This window comes from Orcinus orca, chromosome 19, assembly GCF_937001465.1.
Source record: "Orcinus orca chromosome 19, mOrcOrc1.1, whole genome shotgun sequence".
NCBI lineage: Eukaryota > Metazoa > Chordata > Mammalia > Artiodactyla > Delphinidae > Orcinus > Orcinus orca.
In genome coordinates, this window is record NC_064577.1 from 18,726,472 (window position 1) to 18,747,198 (window position 20,727).

A 20,727-nucleotide genomic window follows, 5' to 3' on the forward strand; every position below is an offset into this window, starting at 1 on the left:
TTCATTTTATTTAATTATCAAGCTCCTTTCCTCGCCAGAATCGTGCAAGACTTCTCTTTAAACCAGAACTCATTAATTGTATGGAGTTAAGTAGAAAAGATAGAAGAGAGAGAGGGAAGAGGGAAAACAGTTAGGAATACGGTGAGTGTCCGGGCACCGGGGAGGGTCAGAGCCCCTCCAACATGCTGCTGGGCTGCTTCATCACCGTCTTCAGAACCTGGGCTGGCGGGGTTGTCTCGGCCCTCAGATTGGTTACCCTTTTAAGGCAAGAAAACGGAAAGGCGACTGGGAAACCATTCTGGACCATCACAAATAACAGGGAGCGTCCAGGGACTTCCCTGGCAGTCCAGTGGTTAAGACTCTGCGCTTCCACTGCAGGGGGTGAGGGTTCGATCTCTGGTCGGGGAACTAAGACCCTGCATGCCGCGCGGCTTGGCCAAAAATAAATTTTGAAAAAAACAAGGAGTGTCCGGGAGTGGGAGAGGGCATTGAGGTTTGCACTCCAAGTACAATAAGCCCCAGGAAGCCGAGAGCTGAGGCATTCAAGTCTGAGAACGAACAAACTAAGAATGTTCACATAGCTCAACTACCAGGGGACTCGGCAGGAAATAGAAGGCAAGTGAACAGCATGCCGAAAATATCTAGCTAGAGCTTTCTAGAACACATGCCCAGTCTGCTCTTGACCTCTTCAGCAGGGTGGGTGGCTGATTCTGCCCCCGGGGGGAACATTTGGCAATGTGCGCAGCTGCTTTGGGTTGTCACAACTTCGGGCGGGGGGAGGTGCTAGGGTAGAGCCAGGGATGCTTCTGGACATCCCAGTACCCAAAGGGCAGCCCCACAACAAAGAAGGATCCAGGCTAAAAGGTCAAGAGTCGAGGTCGAGAAACTCAGTTCCAGAGGAAGAGGGAGGCTCCTCGGGCGCTGATTCTTAGGCACCTGGTTCGTTTTTGCTAACATTGGAATGTTTACGCTGAAAATCTAGTTTGGGAGCAGCTGAGGGAATCCCGGACTTCGGCTGGAGGCCACAGGAAACTCTTCAAAGCTTATTATTTCCTGTTAGTCTCGACATGAAAAATCATCCCGTTAGCCTTAGATTCCCTCCTGGTAAATAAATAGAAAAGAACAGGTTTCCACACAGCATCAGAAGGAAAATGGCAAACAAAAATTCACTGATCCTATCAGGAGAAGTTATTGAAAGAAAACGAGAACCAAGAAGGGATAAGACAAAAACTAAACAGAAGAGAACATTTGCACAGCACTAGCCATACCATCTCAAGCTGAAAACAAACTCTGGAAATGGAATAGGGACTTGCAGAAACTATGACACACTGCCACGAGGTGGAGACCGTAACAAATAGAGCTTAATCTGGAATAAGAAACAGGAGGAGCTGGTCTCTAAATATGAAATGCAGACCCCAAAGAGAGGCTGTAATCTGGGAGCTATATTGAGACCAAACCCTGAGAATCGCTGCCCCAGGACATCCTTCTGTCTCCAAAGCTGAACCAAGAAGCCGGCGTCCCACAGAGCTGGTAGCCCCTAATCAGTAGTTATTTCCTTACTTATAACATGGCTTCACATCAAAGAATTAAAAGAATGAGCCAAGGCAGTAGAAAGGAGACGGAAATAAAATACTTCCAAGAGCTCTTTCTATAGGAATAGTTTGAAAAGGTCTGTTGAAAGAGTAACTAAGAATATAAACTGTAGTCTAGTGCCAAGACCATTCAATAGGGAAGGACAGTCTTTTCAGCAAATGGTGCTGAGAAAACTGGATATCCACACCAAAAGGATGAAGTTGAACCCTTACCTTACACCATATACAAAAATGAACTCAAAATGGATGAAAGACCTAAATATAAGAGCCCAAACTGTCAAACTCTTAGAGGAAAACACAGGGGAAAAGCTTTATGACATTGGATTTGGCAATGAATTCTTAAATATGACACCAAAAGCACAGGCAACAAGAAAAACTAGACAGATTGGGATATGTCAAAATTAAACACTTCTGTGCATCAAACACAATCAACAGCGTAAAATGGCAACTCACAGAATGGAAGAAAATATTGGCAAATGGGTTTGCTGTGGACTGAATTGTGTCCCCTGTCCCACCACATTTACATGTTGAAGCCCTAATTCTCAGTGTGATTGCATTTGGAGATAGGGCTTTTAGGAGGTAAAGTAAGGTTAAATGAAGTGATAAGGATTGGTGGCTTTATTAGAAGAGGGGGAGAGAGAGATCTTTCTCCTGTGCACACACACTGATGAAAAGCCATGGGAGGACATAGTGAGAAGGCGGCCGTCTGCAAGCCAGGAAGAGAGCCCTCACCAAGCACCAAATCAGCCATACATACCTTGCTCTTGGACTTCCCAGCCTCCAGGATGGTAAGAAATCAATTTCTGTTGTTTAAATCACTCCGTCTATGGTATTTTGTTATGACAGCCCAGGCAGACTAAGACAGGGCTAATATCCAGAATATATAAAGAACTCCTGCAACTCAACAACAAAAACAAACCTGATTTAAAGATGGACAAAGGGCTAGAATAGGCATTTCTCCAAAGAAGATATATGCATGGCCAATAAGTACACAAAAAGATGCTCAACATCACTAATCATTAGGGAAATGCAAGTCAAAATCACAATGAGATACCACTTCATACCCATTAGGATGGGTACTACCAAACCAAACCAAACCAAACCAAACCAGAAAGAAACAAATGTTGGCGAGGATGTGGAGAAATTTGGAACTCTTGCGAACTGTTGCTGGGAATGTAACATGGTGCAGCTGCTATGGAGAACAGTATGGCAGTTCCTCAAAAAATAAAAAATAGGGCTTCTCTGGTGGCGCAGTGGTTGACAGTCCGCCTGCTGATGCAGGGGACGCGGGTTCGTGCCCCGGTCCGGGAAGATCCCACATGCCGCGGAGCAGCTGGGCCCGTGAGCCATGGCCGCTGAGCCTGCGCGTCCGGAGCCTGTGCTCTGCAACGGGAGAGGCCACAGCAGTGAGAGGCCCACGTACCGCCAAAAAAATTAAAATTTAAGTTAAAAAAAATAGATTTTACCGTATGATCCAGCGATTCCACTTCTGGGCACATTCCCAAAAGAATCGAAAGCAGGGTCTCAACGAGGTATTTGCACACCCATGTTCAGGGCAGCATTATTCACAACAGCCAAAAAAGGTGGAAGCAACCCAAGCGTCCACTGATGGATGAGCGGATACACAACATGTGGTCTATACATCCAGTGGAATATTACTCAGTCTTAAAAAGGAAGGAAATTCTGATACATTCTGCAGCATGGATGAATCTTGAACACCTCATGCTAAGTGAAATAAGCCAGGCAGAAAAAGACAAACACACTTGTATGATTACACTTATATGAAGTACTTAGAGGAGTCAAATTCACAGGAACAGAAAGTAAAATGGTGGGGGCCAGGGGCTGGGGGAGTGAGGAACAGGAGTTGGTGTTTAATGGGGACAGAGTTTCAGTTTTGTAAGATAAGCACAGTTCTGGGGACGGATGGTGGTGATGGTCACACAACAGTGTGAATGTACTTAATGCCACGGAACTAAACGCTTAAAAACGGTTAAGACGGTAAATTTTATATTATGTGTATTGGACCACAATCTTTTAAAATGTGATAAGAAAGACAAAACAAAACAAAAGCTATAGTGTAGGAGAGAACCGCAGACTTTCATCTCCATTTCGGCAAAAGCATCTTGGGTCAGAATGTTTGCTCAGTCACATGATGCCCCTGCCACTGTCTGGGACATCAGCTGGGAAACTGGGGAGAGCTCCAAAAGGACCCGTTTACAAGGGGCTGGGCTAGGACGTTATCACCCCCGGCCCACGGGGTCGGGGAGGAAGCCGCTGGGACCCGGAGAGAGCTAGACCAAGAGCAGAAGCTGAGGCCTTGATAGAGAAATGCAGCTAACCCAAACAGCTCAGTAGCACTGGGGGCGGGGTGGGGTGGGGCGGGAGCAGCTGGGGAGAGAAAGACCTCAAGGGTGTTCTCCCTTCCCCGACCCTCCAGGGCTACCCACGGGCTCACGGAGAAGGCGGGGGTGCAAGGGTGGAACGGCCACCACTGATGCGGCATCCACAAGGTGGTGGCAACGTGGAGGGACAAACGAAGGCCTGGCCATCTCCCACCCGCCTTCCAAAGTGAGCTCAGGGGTCTCCCTCCGGAAGCCTCCCCCAGCCCAGGAGGGCCTCCTCGCGGCTCCTACCCTCGTCTGTCCACCGACCCGCCACGCTGCTGGCCTGTCGCCTTCCTGGGGGGCCGCCTGCCCGAGCACAGCGCGGAGACAGTCCTGACTCGGCAGCTTCTCCCGACTTCCCGTTTATCCTTGAGGGCTCCCTCCCGGCCTCCCAGACTCAAAACCTCAGAGCATCGTGGCCTCCCCGCGGCCCGCGGCCGCTTCTCACAGCCACGGCTGCCGGGGGAGCTCAGGCTCCGGCACCAAGCCCGCAAGCCCTCCTTCTTCTCCGGATGGACTGAGCACAGCTCCGGCTCCTCCGTCCCGGAGCCACCCCTTCCCCGCAGTCCTCCTGCCCGGCTCCAGCGCTCAGCTGGGGCCGCCGCTCCCGCTCAGACCCTCGGTCGGTGCTCATCTTCAGGCTGACGCTTCTCACAGCGTCTCCGGGCCAGGCTCGGGGCCAGAGGCAGAGATGTCACCATGCTTCACAGTCAGCGCCCAGTGAGGCCCCAGGAATTTGCTCGCTTCCCAAGCCGGGGCCTGTGCTCAACCTTGCTCCAGATCAAGGGACTGCCCAGCTGAGCTCTGCCCTGCGGTGCAGCCAGACCCAGACCTCCCCACCGTTCTCGTCTGGGGGCACCCACGGCCCCGGGACCCTCCTCAGAGACCTCCCCCAGGAATGTTCCAGTCCCTCCTGCGAGGCTCTGCCAACAAGACTTTCTGATACTCACCCGCCCTAGACTCCCCCCGCATTTCCCTGCCCCCTCCCCGTCCCGCCCCCCTCCTGATGCCGCAGCATCCCCGGGTCCCCAGCTCTGCTCTTGCCCATCTTGCCCACAACAGTTAATGCCACTCAACAGCTGGAGGGCTATTTAAAAACACAAATCATGGGGCTTCCCTGATGGCGCAGTGGTTGGGAGTCCGCCTGCCGATGCGGGGGACGCGGGTTCGTGCCCCGGTCCTGGAGCGGCCTGCGCGTCCGGAGCCTGTGCTCCACAACGGGAGAGGCCACAGCAGTGAGAGGCCCGCGTACCGCAAAAACAAAAATCATAAAAACGGGTAACATGGTACATTTTATGGTATGTGTGTGTTTTTAACCACGATTTAAATTTTAAAAATTATTAAAAAAAAACAAAAACCACAAGTCAGATCATGTCCCTCCCCACGGAGAAACTTGCTGTGGCTTCTCACTATATTTAGAGTGCAAATCCAAGATCTCTGTCACAACCCCAAAGTCCTAGGCCATCGTGGGGCTGCCCGTCTGCATTCTGAGACCCTCCCCTGTGTGCTGTGGGAGCTACTCCAGCTCCTCGGACCTGCCCAGCTGGTTCCCAAGGAGGGCCGTTGAACTGGAAGGCCCCCCTCCAGCTCTTCACACGGCCCGGGGGGTGGGGGTGGGGGTGGCGGTCCTTCCTCCAAAAGGCCTTTCCCTTCCAGTCTCCGGAGGAGCTCACCGCACAGCCCCCCTGTCATTCCTTCAGAGCTTCTATCACCCCAGCCAGGCTCTGGCTGTACTGACCATCCATCGTGGGTCCTCAGCCTCCGCCCACCCCCTGCAGCTCCCAGGGCACTTTACCTTCCGGTTCGTCACAGTGTTCCCGGATGCACCGAGCAGGTGCTTAACCAACATCAGCTAATGAAGGTTTGGATCCTGCCTGTCATTGAAGAACTGTGTGCAAGTGTCTCCCTGCCCTTCCCTCTCTAGCCAGGCACCCAGATTCACAAAGTATTTGCTGAATTAATCAGAGAACACAAAACGGAGCCGTAAAGCAATGACAGTTCTTCTCCTGTAAGACTTATAAATGCCTCTAAACAATTACCAAATAAGCAGTCCCCAGATTGCTTTCAGGATGAAAACCCCATGGATATTGATACAGAGCCTTCCAGCATTATTACCTTGAAAACAGGGTTCATGTTGATGTATACGCATTAGCCTTATGAAATTCATCTCATTAACTTATAACATGCTGGAGAAATAGTTCCCAAAGTTATTCAACACCAAACCTCAGAAATCATCTACTGATTCATCTCCATTCGTGAGTTTATTCCCGAAGGACAGCTTTTTCAATTTGTGCTAGACAGCCCAGTTTCACCGTAACAGTCAATAATAGTTTACAAATTTTTTTTTTTTTTTGCGGTATGCGGGCCTCTCACTGCTGTGGCCTCCCCCATTGCGGAGCACAGGCTCTGGACACGCAGGCTCAGTGGCCATGGCTCACGGGCCCAGCCGCTGCGCGGCATGTGGAATCTTCCCAGACCGGGGCACGAACCCGTGTCCCCTGCATCGGCAGGCGGACTCTCAACCACTGCGCCACCAGGGAAGCCCAATAGTTTACAATTTTATGCTCTAAGATTTCAGACACCTTAACCAAAACATCACAATACATGCATTTATGTTCGATGCTCTGTTAAGTGGTAGCCAATGGCAACCACAGGTTTAGGGACCCAATAAGTTAAAGTGTCAAGTCTAAGTACCTTTTATGCAGCCTTTTCTGTTTCTTTGTTCCTACCGGGGGCCCCTCAGTCAGGTGGGACAAGGGGCAAGGCCCTATGATGTCAGTGGCACAGCTTCCAAGGAAACAGGCGGCCACTTCTGAGTCATTCTGTTCTATTTCCTCTAGAAAACAATGCAAACACTGCAGGGCATGCCGCCCCCAACCCCAGTACCCCCAGCAAAACCCTATGCCCTCCACCACTCACTTCAATGCACTTGCCCTACAGAGATGGGGGGCACGCAAGTCCCCTCCCCCAGCGCTACAGGGCACAGATGCAAACAGGGGCCCTCCGTCCACGGGCGGAGAGATGGGGCCCCACCCCACATCCACCGCCCCCCTGGGCTCACTATACGTTAGCCACATGGGCCTCTGGCCATGTTTCTGACCTTGTGTGTGTCTGTCTGTATGTATGTATACCTGTGTGTGCACTGTCTGTGTCTGTGCCTCTGTGTGTCTGTGTGTGTGTGTGTGCATCTGTGTGTGTCTGTCTGTGTGTGGGTGTGGCAGTGGGAACAACCCATTTGTTTTAGGATTTTTTTTCTATTGGGGTATAGCTGAGGTACAGTGTTGTGTTAGTTTCAGGTGTACAGCAAAGTGATTCAGTTATATATACATATATATATTCTTTTTCAGATTCTTTTCCCTTATAGGTTATTACAAGATACTGAATATAGTTCCCTGTTCTATACAGTAGGACCTTTTTGGTTATCTATTTTATATAGAGTGTATATGTTAATCCCAAGCTCCTAATTTAGGAGTTTGGGAACAAGCAACTGAATAAGCAAAGTAAATCTTGAGCTCGACAAAATGAAGAACTTGTATAGGGAAGAAACCAAGACGGACTCTGGTTGCCTTCTTGCTTCTTACTCAGAAAGGGCGGACTTCTCCTCTGATCGGTACCTTCAGAGGCCTGTGGTCCCTGACAGACTCACAAAGGACCCCGTTGGCGGCTGTGGGTTTTCTATAACGATGACATTATTCTGAAAAGGCAGCCCCGAGTCATGGGAGCTTGAAGGGTTCAGAGTGGCAGGGTCTCTGCTGGAGATCAGCCACGCTGCGTGCTGTGGCCCAGGAGTGTCGGGAGGCCGGCCAGGGTGGCCCCTGGCAGCCCGTCCATCTGTCTGCCTGTCTGTCTGTCCAAGGCACTGAAGAACCTCCCGGGAGAACTCTCATCCTGGGGGCCCAGGGAGGGAGGCAGGGACTCGGCCGGGAAAATGAAGGGCCCTTTCATCGTGTCTTTGGGGGCGTATGGAAGCCCTGGCTCTTGGCGGTGGCGGAGGAGCAGCAGCGGGCGGGCCAGGCTCCCAGCTGTGGCCCCAGGAGCTGGGTCTGCAGCACCTCGAGTGCAGGGACAGGACAGCGGGGCAGGGGAGGGACAAAGGGAGGGACCGCACAGCCGCTGACCCTGTTAGCGGTCTGTGTTGGCTCCTGGACCATGGGAGGAAACGAGGGGGAAACAGAACTTTCCTGGACCTTCTACAGGCACAGAGCGTGCAGGGGCCTGACTCAGGCCCGCACGGTGGCACTGGCCACCCCAGGCGTGGCAGACACCCCCTCTGGGTAAGGGGCAGAGTCCGTCCCTCCAGCAGGGCTGTAGGACTCTGCCATTGCTCTGGATTTCCTTATTGTTACCGGCTTAAGTTAAATCACTGGACGTGCTGATTTCTTTTTTGTTTTCACATTCCTGAAATATTCTTTTCTAAGCCACAGGCTTCAGCTATTTTCCTGTAGTGCCAGCTGGCTCATGAAAGCAACTGCTGTCCTTTGCAGGGTTAACGTATTCAGCACCTGGAGCATGCCCTACCTTTCCCCAGCACACCACACTTTGAGGATTGCGTTTTAAATATATACAATAGCCTCAAATCTGAGGGATCATGTACAGGCTGCTCCTGGGACGACCTTGTCATCAGGGGTGCCTCGCAGGGGTCTTGGGAGCGAATCTACAAGGAACAGCAGGACAGCAGCGGCTCTCTGGTCCACCCCCAGGGTAGGAGCCTGAGACAATGATGCCACAGCACTGTGGCCGTCCCCTAAGGATGGGCCCTTTGTGATAAGGAAGAAAGATAGTCCCCTGTCCCTCAGGGGACCCGGCATGAGCCACGTCACCAGGCTGCCCCCACCTTCTCTTTGTTCTGGGATGAGGCCCACCGTGCGCTCTGCCCACGCCTGCCAGGCGCCCTGCACTCAGATCCCAGCGCCACAAAGAATGGGCAGCTATCCTGCCACCAGCCTCCAGGCCTCCCCACTGCCACTCCACACCCAGGACAATGGCTCCCCACCCCCACTCCTACTTTCAACCTAACCCCTACCGTCCTGTCCTGCTCCCCCACCACAAGGAGTGTCCACAGCACCCCAACCAGACTGACACCCTGCTGACTCATCTCCCACCCCAGCTTCTCGGTCCAGAGGATCCTGGAGCAAAGGACCATCTCATTCCTCTGTGGTTTCACAGCTCTCCGCCCACTGTCTGGGCCATAATCAATGTTGTGTAAAGACAGGCTGAAAACCTCAATAAAATTAGAAAGCTGCTAGAAGAAGACAGGAGAAAATCTTGGTGACCTTCAGTCAGGCAACGATTTCTTAGAATCAACACCAAAAGCGTGATCCATAAATAAAATTTTTTTAAAAACTGATAAATTGGACTTCATCAAAATTGAAAACTTCTGCTCTTCAGAAGACATTGTCAAGAAAATGAAAAGCCAACTGGAAGGGAAGCATCCGCAAAACACAAAACTGATAAAGGACCTGATGCCTGCATTTAGGAGGAAACTCAGCAAAACTCACAAAACTCAACAATGACAAAACACACAACTCAATAAAAAATGGTCAAAGATTTAAACACTTCACCAAAGAAGATAACTGGACGGCAGATAAACACATGAGAAGATGCTCAGGGGCATGAGTCATTAAGTAAATGCAAATTGAAACCACAGGGAGATATTACTACGTGCCTAATTAGAATGGCTTGAAGCTTAAAAAAATAAAAACAAGTGCAGGCAAGGATATGGAGCAACTGGAACTCCCATTCATTGTTGATGGAAATGCAAACTGGTGCGGCTGCTTTGCAAATCAGTGTAGCCATTTCTTATTGTTAAAAAAACCCCAAAATTTAACTGAGTAAATTTTAAAGATCTTATTGGCTTTACTCAATGATTCACAAAGAGAGCAGCATCCCATCTAGCACAGAGAGAGGAGCTCCGAGGAACTGTACAAAGTGTAAGACTTTTACAGGCAGAAGGAGCGGGAACAGGAAGTTATACTCGGCGAAAAGCAGGCTGGTTACTGCAAGGTCACTTCCCTTTAAGGGATGCAGGGGTCCACCCGGCAGGTGACCTCACTGGTGCTGATCAGGGGATTCCCGATTCCCTGGTTAAAGATCCTGTTTCTGGGAGAGGCTGAAACTGTAATTAAGTGAAATTTGGTGGCGTGGGGCTTAGCATCAGCGACTCCATTTGGGGCCTCTTGTTTTTAACGTTACAAAATTAAACATGCGCTTGTCATACAATCTAGTAATCCCACTCCTCAGTATTTATCCAAGAGAAATGAAAACTGTGTCTGAGTGGGAAGCCTGATTCACAGGCTTGGGTTCTGATGAAATAAAATGCCGATTTTAAGGCAAGACAAGAAAAATTTAAACAGAAACTTTTTTCTCTGCTTTTGGTCTCCTCCCCCGCCTCCAGGGTACACTGTGCATCTTCATCAACCAGACTTCCCCCATGGCAGAGAGAACTGCTCAACCATAAAGATCAATTTTTCTCCTTCTGCAACAAGGACCTACTGGATAGCACAGGGAAGTATACTCAATATTCTGTAATAACCTGTAAGGGAAAAGAATCTGAAAAAGAATAGCTATACATGTATATATATATATATAACTGAATCACTTTGCTATACACCTGAAACTAACACAACACTGTAAATCAACTACACCTCAGTAAAAAAATAAAATTAAAAAACAAAAAACAAAAATGTTCTCCCTCTGGTACCAGCCATGTAACTCATGAGAAGACAATATTCCTTTCTCAATCCCGTAAGGGGTCACGATGACCACCACTGGCCTGGTGCATGCAGACATCTTTGGTGGACTTTATATATGAAGCCAATATATCATTTCCCTTAAAGACAGTGATTGGTGCAGAAGAGACTGGTCAGAAGACCTAGAGAGATACTGGGCCATACCTAAAGGAAGTTCTTAGCTTAAATACTTATGACCTTACATGAGCATTACTAGCTGTGTTACCTGTATGCTGCCTATTTTACAAAAGGATAGTTTCTTACGTCACCAAACGTGTGACTGAGCCTCAGATAAAATTAATGATGATTAGGTGACTTGAAACGACTGACCAAATACATAGTTCTATAAGATCAGTGATTGTAACAGTGTAACTCTAGAATTGGGAGGAAGCCACAGAGGGAACCGTTTCCTGGACCATAACAGACTGTAGGACAGGGGGTCCAGAGGTTTTGGGCAACTATTAACAGGGCCTAGTCCAGTATCAGCACATCAAGGGGCACATCAACAAAATCCTCACCGGACCTGGGAATGAGCATTCCTAGGACCATGGGACAAATTGGTCACTAAATGCCTCCCAAACCTTTGTCAAAATTAAGCCCAAAAGGGAGGGGCCTGTAACATAAAGAATGTAGCCCACCATCCAGTTCCACAAGAACCAAGTCATCAGCCACTGCAGTGCAGTCAGTGACCCACAGGACACCTTGAAAGGAATTCTGAGCAAAGACCAAGATGAGGCACTCTGTGTTCTGGGAAACTTGGCAGAACCAACCCTCAGACAGTTAGACATTTCCAGGAGAAATTTTTTATGAACCTGGATTCTTACATCTTCCCATACTTAGAAAAGCACTTAAAAAAAAAAAAAGCATTAATTAAGGTGTCTGTTCCTGGTGACCAGCAGCAACCTTCTACTGAGATGAGTGCTTCACTGTATGTACCCCCTTTGCCAAAATCACAGCCTCCCCGCCTTACCTCTTGGGAACAGTTCTCAGAGTTACCTGACAGGCCGTCTCCCGGGTTATAATCCCTGGGTTGGCTCGTATAAAATGTCCATTTCTTTCTTAGATTGACGATCAATTAATTTTTGCATCGACAGTTCATAACGGCAAAAACTGGAAACAACCTGTCTCCGTGGTGGGTGGATAGACAGACTGGAGTGTCCACGCAGTGAAACACTCCTCATCAGTGAAAAAGAAGGAGCTAGGGGTACGTGCAAGAAAGTGGATGAATTATGCTTAGGGGAAGAGGTCAGCCTCAAAAGGCTTCCTGCTACGGGACTCTATTCACATGACGCGATGGAAAAGGCAACACCCTGGGGACAGAGCACAGACCAGCAGTTACCAGGGCCTGGGAGTAGAAGAAGGAGTATATGAAATATATGAAATATATGTATATGAAATATATGTATATGAAATATAAGTATATGAAATATATCTGGCCTTTGCCTGTGGTTCCTGGTATGAGGCTGGTCACCAGGAAGACCAAGTGATTAGAGGGTTGGGATCTCAGCCCCTTCCCCCAGCCTCTGGGAAGGGAGAGGGGCTTGCAGATTAAGCTCCATAATCTCTTGGTGGACACGTACACATCCAGGAGGGTGACACACACCAGGTCCACAGGGACAGGAGCTCCTAAGGAAGTGCTCGGGACCCTTCTGGACCGCCCCCTCTATACCCCTTCATCCAGCTGTTCATCTGTAGCCTTTATAATACCCTTGATAATGAACTGGCAAACGTAAGGAAATGTTTCTCTGAGTAGCAAATTAGTCAAATCTGAGGAGGGGGTCCTGGCAACCTCTGATCTATAGCCGGTGGGTCCGAAGCACGGGGGTCAGCCCGGACCTGCGATCAGCGTGTGAAGCGGGGACAGTCTTGTGGGACTAAGCCTTTACACTCTGTCCAGGTGGACAGCACCAGAACTGAGTTAACTGCTTGGTGGCTGGAAAACACCTCAGAGGGGCTGACTGTAAAGAAGAGCCAGGAGACCTGGGGGCGACTGTGGCGGAGGTCACACTCTGCAGGCATTGGTCAAGCTCATGTGGGCTGACTGAATGCCATCTCTCCTTGGCCCAAGCCCACCTTCCCAAACTCGCTTCTGCTCCCCCCAGCCTGGGCTTCCCTAGCCCCCAGCAGCCTGGGATGCCCACATCCTTGCTTTTTTTCTTGTTCCCCGGCCTGAGCTGCCTTTCTCACCCTCACTGCCCTTTACTCAAATCTCACCCATCCTTCAAGCCTCAGATCAGATGTGACTTCTTCCCTGTAACCTCATCTGACTGCCACCTCCCCACACCCACAAAAAGCTGGAAATTAGGGCTTCCCTGGTGGCGCAGTGGTTGAGGATCCGCCTGCCGACGCAGGGGACACAGGTTCGTGCCCCGGTCCGGGAAGATCCCACATGCCGCAGAGCGGCTGGGCCCGTGAGCCATGGCCGCTGAGCCTGCGCGTCCGGAGCCTTTGCTCCGCAATGGGAGAGGCCACAACAGTGAGAGGCCCGCGTACGGCAAAAAAAAAAAAAAAAAAAAAAAAAAGAACCGTTAAAGGGCTTCCCTGGTGGCGTAGTGGTTGAGAATCTGCCTGCCAATGCAGCCCTGGTCTGGGAAGATCCCACATGCCATGGAGCAACTAGGTCCGTGAGCCACAACTACTGAGCCTGCGCGTCTGGAGCCTGTGCTCCGCAACGAGAGGCCGCGATAGTGAGAGGCCCGCGCACCATGATGAGAGTGGCTCCCGCTTGCCACAACTAGAGAAAGCCCTTGCACAGAAACGAAGACCCAACACAGCCATAAATAAATAAATAAATAAATTTTTTAAAAAAAGAGAAACGTTAAGGAAGAATAAAATGTTGCCTCTCAACACTGCCTCAAATGTTGCCTCTAAAATTCCTAAAATTGTGAACTTTCCCAATCCTGAGCCTCTACAGCTGGGATCCTGCTCCCTAAAATTTTCTGGCCCGTGGGCCCGGAAAAGTGTCTATTTATGTATTTATCTTACACAAATACAGACTCATGAAAAACTCAAACATGGACGTATATCTAGAAAAAGGTAAAAGAGGCCTTGCCCTAATTCTCCCTACCTCTCCAGAAGTAACACCGTGAACAGCCTGATATTTTATATCCAGAACTTTTTAAAAATGAACTTTTATATTCATACAAATAAAAATCTAGAGCTCAGGTTTCTTAACATAACGACATTTTTAATGTAAATATGATTATGTTGGATGTGCGTACTTGAAAACATGTACAGTATTTTCTAAGACATTAAAGGCTATTACACGTTTTGGTAGGTTTTGTAAAATTGGCCGTACAAAAAAAGGTTTGCTAATTCTTGTTCCTATTAGTTGTGACTGCCAGTGCCCATCTCCATATGTTCTCTTTGACGCTGCCTATCTGCTACAGGGAAAGTGACATTTCATTAGTATTTGAATTTGCATTTCCCTGATTCTTACCGAGGTATCTTTATTGGCTGTCAATATTTCTTCATATATTTACGGAAATAAATATACATTTCTATTTATAAGTTGCCTTTGCCCACTTTTCCTGTGTGTCTTTGCCTTTTTCTAATAGATGTGTGGAAACTCCTCTCTTATAATGGTTAGCAGCTCTCTGTGGTATGGGCACTACACATAGTTCCCTCTGCCACATGCCTGTCTTTCAATGTACCAAGTTTTTAAATGTGTATAGAGTCAAGTGTGTCATCTTTTTCTGTCTCCCAAGATTACATGAAGGGTTGTCTTAAGTCATAAAGGGAAAGAATGACACCTTTGACTCTATATAAGAAATACAAGGGAACCCTCCTACACTTGGTGGGAATGAAAACTGGTACAACCATTATGGAAAACATTATGGAGGTTCCTTAAAAAAAAACTAAATATAGAACTACCAGATGATCCAGCAATCCCACTCCTGGGCATATATCCAGAGAAAACCATAATTCAAAAAGATACATGCACCCCAGTGTTCATTGCAGCACTGTTTACAATAGCCAAGACACGGAAGCAACCTAAATTTCCACCAACAGAGGAATGGATAAAGAAGATGTGGTGCATATATACAATGGAATATTACTTAGCCATAACAAAGAACGAAATAATGTCATCTGAAGCAACATGGATGGACCTAGATATTGTCATACTGAGTGAAGTAAGTCAGACAGAGAAAGACAAATATCATATGATATCGCTTATATGTGGAATCTACAAAAACAAAAAATGGTACAAATGAACTTATTTACAAAACAGAAAAGGAGTCACAGACATAGAAAATAAACATATGGTTACCGGGGGGGAAGGGGGGATGAGGGATAAATTGGGAGATTGGGATTGACATATACATGCTACTATATATAAAACAGATAACTAATAAGGACCTACTGTAGAGCACAGAGAACTCTACTCAATACTCTGTAATGAGCTATATGGGAAAAGAATCTAAAAACGAGTGGAGATATATATATCTATACATACAGATAGATATAGATGTATCTATATAGATTTATCTATATCTATATATATATCTGATTCACTTTGCTGCACACCTGAAACTAACACAACATTGTAATAAGCCAACTATACTCCAATAAAAATTACATTAAAAAGAAACACAAAGAATGCATATTTATGTATATAAAATAGATGTATACATATATATATATGTCTCTATGCATATCTGTGTACCTCAAATACTTTTTCAGTATTTCCTTGTTTAACTTTATTTCCCCACCCCAACAACCCATGGCGTGGACACTATAACCATCCCCATTTTACAGATGAGAAGACTAAGGCCAGGGAGGCTGAGACGGAGCCCTCGCTGCCAACAACTCTTCCTTTAACTCAGCGTCCCTCCACACGACCCATTCTCTCCACACATCTTAAAACAGCAAAATCAACACAGAGTGATAACAGCTCAGACACGGTCAGCTCCTATAAATAAAACAGACAATCCAGAAAAAGCACATATCATAGAACAGCTGAGGATATAAACTGACAAAATTATAAAATATTAGAGAACATAAAGATCACTCATAAATGACAATGGGAAAACTGCCTAGCATTATTTTGTTTAAGTCAAAGTCCACTTTTCACATCATGCACCAAAGTAAAAACTAGAAGGAAATAAATCCCTTAAAAAAAGACAGATTTCTAAAGTAAGAATAGTTAAAAATGGACAGATGTGACTATGCAAAAATGTTAAATGGCTGTATGGTTTTTAAAAATTCATTTTTAAAAGGTAAAACATAGTCTGGGGAAAATAACTGATGAAACTTTGTGAGTAAATCTTTTAGAAACCTTTATGGGGACTTCCCTGGTGGTCCAGTGGTAAAGAATCCGCCTTACAATGCAGGGGACGCGGGTTTGATCCCCGGTCAGGGAACTGAGATCCCACGTGCCGCGGGGCAACTAATCCCATGTGACACAACTACTGAGCTCACGCGCCTCAACTGGAGAAGAGAAAAACCGCACACCGCAACTAGAGAGAAGCCCGTGCACCGCGACGAAGAGCCCACGTGCTGCAACTAAGACCCAACGCAGCCAAAACTAAATAATAAATAAATCTTAAAAAAAAAACTTTATGAATTAGCCACCCCCACAAAAAACGCATTAAGATCCTAATAGATGAGTGAGCAAAGAGAAGGTACAATTTGTAAACAAACGTGAAAAAAAAGTTCATCGTAAGTATATTTAAGAAGATGCAAAATTACCAACAAGTGCTTCCTTTTTACCTGTTCTTTTTTTTTTCTTTCATGGTGCTGTCACTGGAATGGATAAAATTAAACTGACATCTCACACACAGTGTTGGTAGAAAAGCAATCTAGCAACATATACAAAGCACTGTTAAAAATTCATGCGCTTTGGGCTTCCCTGGTGGCGCAGTAGTTAAGAATCCGCCTGCCAATGCAGGGGACATGGGTTCAAGCCCTGGTCTGGGAAGATCCCACATGCCGCAGAGCAACTAAGCCCGTGGGCCACAACTACTGAGCCTGTGCTCTAGAGTCCACGAGACACAACTACTGAGCCCGCACGCTACAACTACTGAAGCCCAGGCGCCTAGAGCCCGTGCTCCACAACCAGAGAAGCCACCGCAGTGAGAAGACCGCGCACCGCAACGAAGACTAGCCCCCCAGTCGCCGCAACTAGAGAAAGCCCGCACGCAGCAACGAAGACCCAACGCGGCCAAAAATTAATTAATTAATTTTTAAAAATTCACGTGCTTTTGACCCAGTAATCCCACCTCTGAGAATCCATTCTACAGATAATCCAAAAACTTGGGGAAGATTATACGGACGAGACAGTCACTGAAGTGCCCTTTATCATAGCGAACAAACAAACAAAAATCAATCCCATTTTCAAGAACAGGGAATAGTAAATTAATTTATAGAACAAACCCTTACTAGAACATTATACGCCATTAAAAATAATTGTGAACTAATAATATAAAGAAGTATGCTATAATATTTAATTGTACAGGTCCAGAGAAATATAGAAATTTGAAGTCGTTTTAGTGCATGGGATTGAGTCACTCTTTCCTCTGATTTCTAAACTTACTCCGGGTTTCGAAAGACCTGCGTTCCAATCCCAGACCACCCCCACCCACCAGTCAGTCTGCCCTTGGCCAAGTTACAAGACCTTTCTGTGCCTCAGTTTCCCCACCTTGAAAGTGAAGACCGCACGTGTGGGCACCTCATGGGACGACAGTGAGACTCAGAGAAGATGATCCTCGGGGAGAGCTCAACTGCTGTGTCTGCCACGCAGTAAGCAGACAAAAGCGGTATGTTTATCATTTTTAAAAATATTAACATGTTTGAAAAATAAAATTGAAGCGCAGGAAAAAGATGCTTCCCATGCAGTGGCTTTTCCCAAATGAAGGTGTGGTCTTGTCTGTTTTGCACTCCCTCGACTTTCGCGGGTGTCTTCTGCTGAGACGACACTGCGACTTCCACGTAAACTCACTTGGCAAAGGAGAGATGAAGGGAAGTGAAACGGCCACTCTAGCCAGAGCCACGTAAAAATGTATAGTCTGTGGGGCGCAGCTGCAGAGAACGGACCCAAGGTCCAAGGAGCACATGTGTGTCTCCACCTTTGCATCCTAATGGGAGGGGGCAAAGCACATTTCTCGAGTCAACTTAAAAAATGGACTTTCTACATAACTGAGCTAAAGGTTTGATTCTACCAAGAGATTAGACTCAATGGAAAAAAAAGGGGAAAATAAAACCCAAACTTAATTTCCAGCAGCGTGGTGGAGACCTTTCAAAGTAGCTGGAGCCCTTTGCCAGGGCGGGTGGGGCAAAAGACCGTCTAAACAGAAACCATATAACGAGTAACTTCCTAGAAAAGCCTCTATCTTTGTCATATCTTTGAAACTCTGCCATCTAGGCCTTGCAAGCACAATGTTTGGCCCAGATACTGAGCACGGGCACGTTATCGGGCCCTCTGCAAGGAGGGGTGGGCGTGCTCCCCAGAGCTGGTCTTCCAGGGGAGAAGGCCCTAGAACCTCCTGGGGGTGAAGAACCAGGCAAGTGGGCGGCTCCCCCCGTGGGAGTTCAGACTTCCACCCTTGGCGAGAAGAACGCACAGAAGCAGCCCTCTTCACCGCGGTTGTGAAACACAGATCTCCACGCTGCTAGGAATTAGTACCCACCGGGAGGATTTCTCTTCCAAAGACCTTTAGACGTTTAACCTAAAGTTAGCATTAATTATCCTTACTTGGCAAGACGAGAAAAGTGACAGGCAGTGAGAAAAGACAGTGTTTTCAAGCCGTCAGAAAATGTCTGAAATCCATTTTTAGGCCCCCAAACATGCACGTAGCATGAACTTGCCCAGTCCACAAACCACAGGACGATATATTAATAACGCTGTAGTCACAGCAGGAGTCACCGGGACTTGAGACGTTACAGCCACAAAAGAAGAACCTCTTCCCACAGATACAGCTGTTCTAAGAGTTTCCACCTCCATCTTAAAGAATAACCAACTGGGTACTTACTGCAAAACCTTTGGCTTCTCCTGCTTCTCAGAGCGGCTGGCCTCAATCAGCAAGCCAGCCGCACTATTTTGGGGTTTGGTGCCGGCCGGGAGGAAAACCACACTCGAGGGGCCAGGCACTGAGCACTGGAACGACGCTTCGCTCAGGAAACAGGCGGGCTCTGCTCTCCAGGGCTTCCGACGGCCTCTCCCTCTGCCTCTCCCTCCCCTCCACCCCCCACCCACTCCCCCCCAAAACCTGCAAAATCACTTCTATCCTACTGGTTCCTGAATACTTCCTTTGAACCTCTCTGAAACATAAGGATTTAAAGATGTAGGCTGACTAGTTTCTCACTGATTGCTCCCTGAGATATCAAACAGAAAAAAAAAAAAAGTCAGTCTGCTCTTCAGAGGTGAGTCTGCCCTGAAGCCTCAGGGTCCCTTCCTTTCGAGCCTGTGACTCGTAGAATGTTCTAGGTAGGATGGGAAATTCAGATTACAGCCAGGAACATTTCAAAGCAGGGGGTTCTGATCAGCAGACTCTAGGGACCTCGGAGGTAAGGCGTCTGGATCTCCAAGGCTCCGTGATCGGTTGAGATTTCACTTTTCACTCAAGATAAATACTTTCATACTTAATTTTGAATTCAGAGAGCTCCAAGATCATAAGAGCACCCTCACGACAGGTGGCCTACAAGCCCCATGACGGTAAGATCTCCTGTCACAGGGGGCGAACACGCTGCATGGAAAATACACATGGAAGAAATTTTGTGAAGGTAAACAAGCTACTGTGCTGTATCCACACTCACCAAGAACCGAAGGGATCAGGGCCAGGCAGAGCTTAGTCACGGCCATAAACTGGATTTTAATTGCTATTTTACTGAAAAATAGGTGTGAAAAGCAGCCGAGTAGCCCTTACATGGCGGCGTGGGTCGGCAGAGCCTCGGTGATGCTGAGTTCCCTGTGTTCACCGCGGTTCCATCCCCATCCCAGACCACAGAAAGGTGCTCTGCTCACGCAGCTTAGAACCGCTCCCCACTACCTCCACCGCCAGGGGTGTTGCTATAACTGTGGCCCCATGCCCCCCTGGCAAACGCTGCTGCCTCGGGGGGCCCCCCCTCTTTCCCTTAAAGAAAGCGAGAGGCACAATGCACGGGACACGCCCTCGCGGAGGAAGGTCCATCCTCCGGGGTGCCGGGGACGCACGGGGACCTAACTCACCCCGGGGTTCCTCCAGCGCATGGCCCCGTGGCACAGTCACAGGAGGTGGCCATGGTCCGGACTCTGCAAGTGACAGAACTCCGTTTAAGCAAAATAGCAAACTTACTGGCTAACTGGCTAGTCTGGGGATGACTTCAAGCTGGCTTTAAGCCAGTTATACCTGGAGGTTCAAACGCCACTGGGAAGCTGCTTCTCATCACCTCTCAGCTCTGCTTCCCTGAGTTCGCGTCACTCCAACACAGGAGCTCTTGGGATGGGAAAGCCTTTCCCAGCAGCATTCCAGGACTAGGGGGCTTTAAGCATTCAAGATCTCAGGAGAAGAGACCTCAGAAAAGAACCCCAGAGTGATACACTGTCCAACCCAGTGGAGGGGAGAGGGACCTGGGTGATTGGTGACCCCACTAGTTGTAAGAGCAGTTCCCAAAAGCAAAAAAAAAAAAAAAGCTGGACAGACAAAAAAGTACAAGCTAGTCACCCACTAGCGCCTTGGAGTTAAGCCTTTCATGTGATCATGTCTTACTTCCCCAATCGGACTGTAAATCTATTAATAGGAAGATATACACAAAATGTTAACAGTGGTTATCTCTGGAATTGCAGGTCATTTATTTTTTTTAATTCACCTTGTATCTTCTAAATTTTCTAAAACAAGTAGGTATTAAAATTGTGTAATAAAATAATTAATTAAATACGTTACTGCGTGCTAAACAAATCCTACTTACAAAGTAAAAAATATATATATAAAATATCTATGAATAAACCTGGTAAGAAAATTGCTGTTGCCCCCCCAAAATCTACAATATTTTACAGAATGACAAAAAGAGGCCTGGAGGGAAAAATATACCATGATTTTCCAATTA

General features: G+C 47.6%; 1 protein-coding gene across 4 annotated transcripts in view; it reads right to left on the reverse strand.

Annotated features, from left to right (window-relative positions):
• Positions 1–20,727, reverse strand: part of SPECC1 (sperm antigen with calponin homology and coiled-coil domains 1) — a 245,347-nt gene that overhangs the window by 186,060 nt on the left and 38,560 nt on the right. Inside the window, exon 1 of one of the 4 annotated variants that reach the window (XM_033422807.2) lies at positions 18,675–18,830. The exons of the other annotated variants lie outside the window; for them this stretch is intronic. The gene's annotated coding sequence lies outside the window, so the exon portion shown is untranslated. Of the gene's footprint in view, positions 1–18,674; positions 18,831–20,727 lie in introns of those variants that run through there. 4 annotated transcript variants of the gene reach the window in all.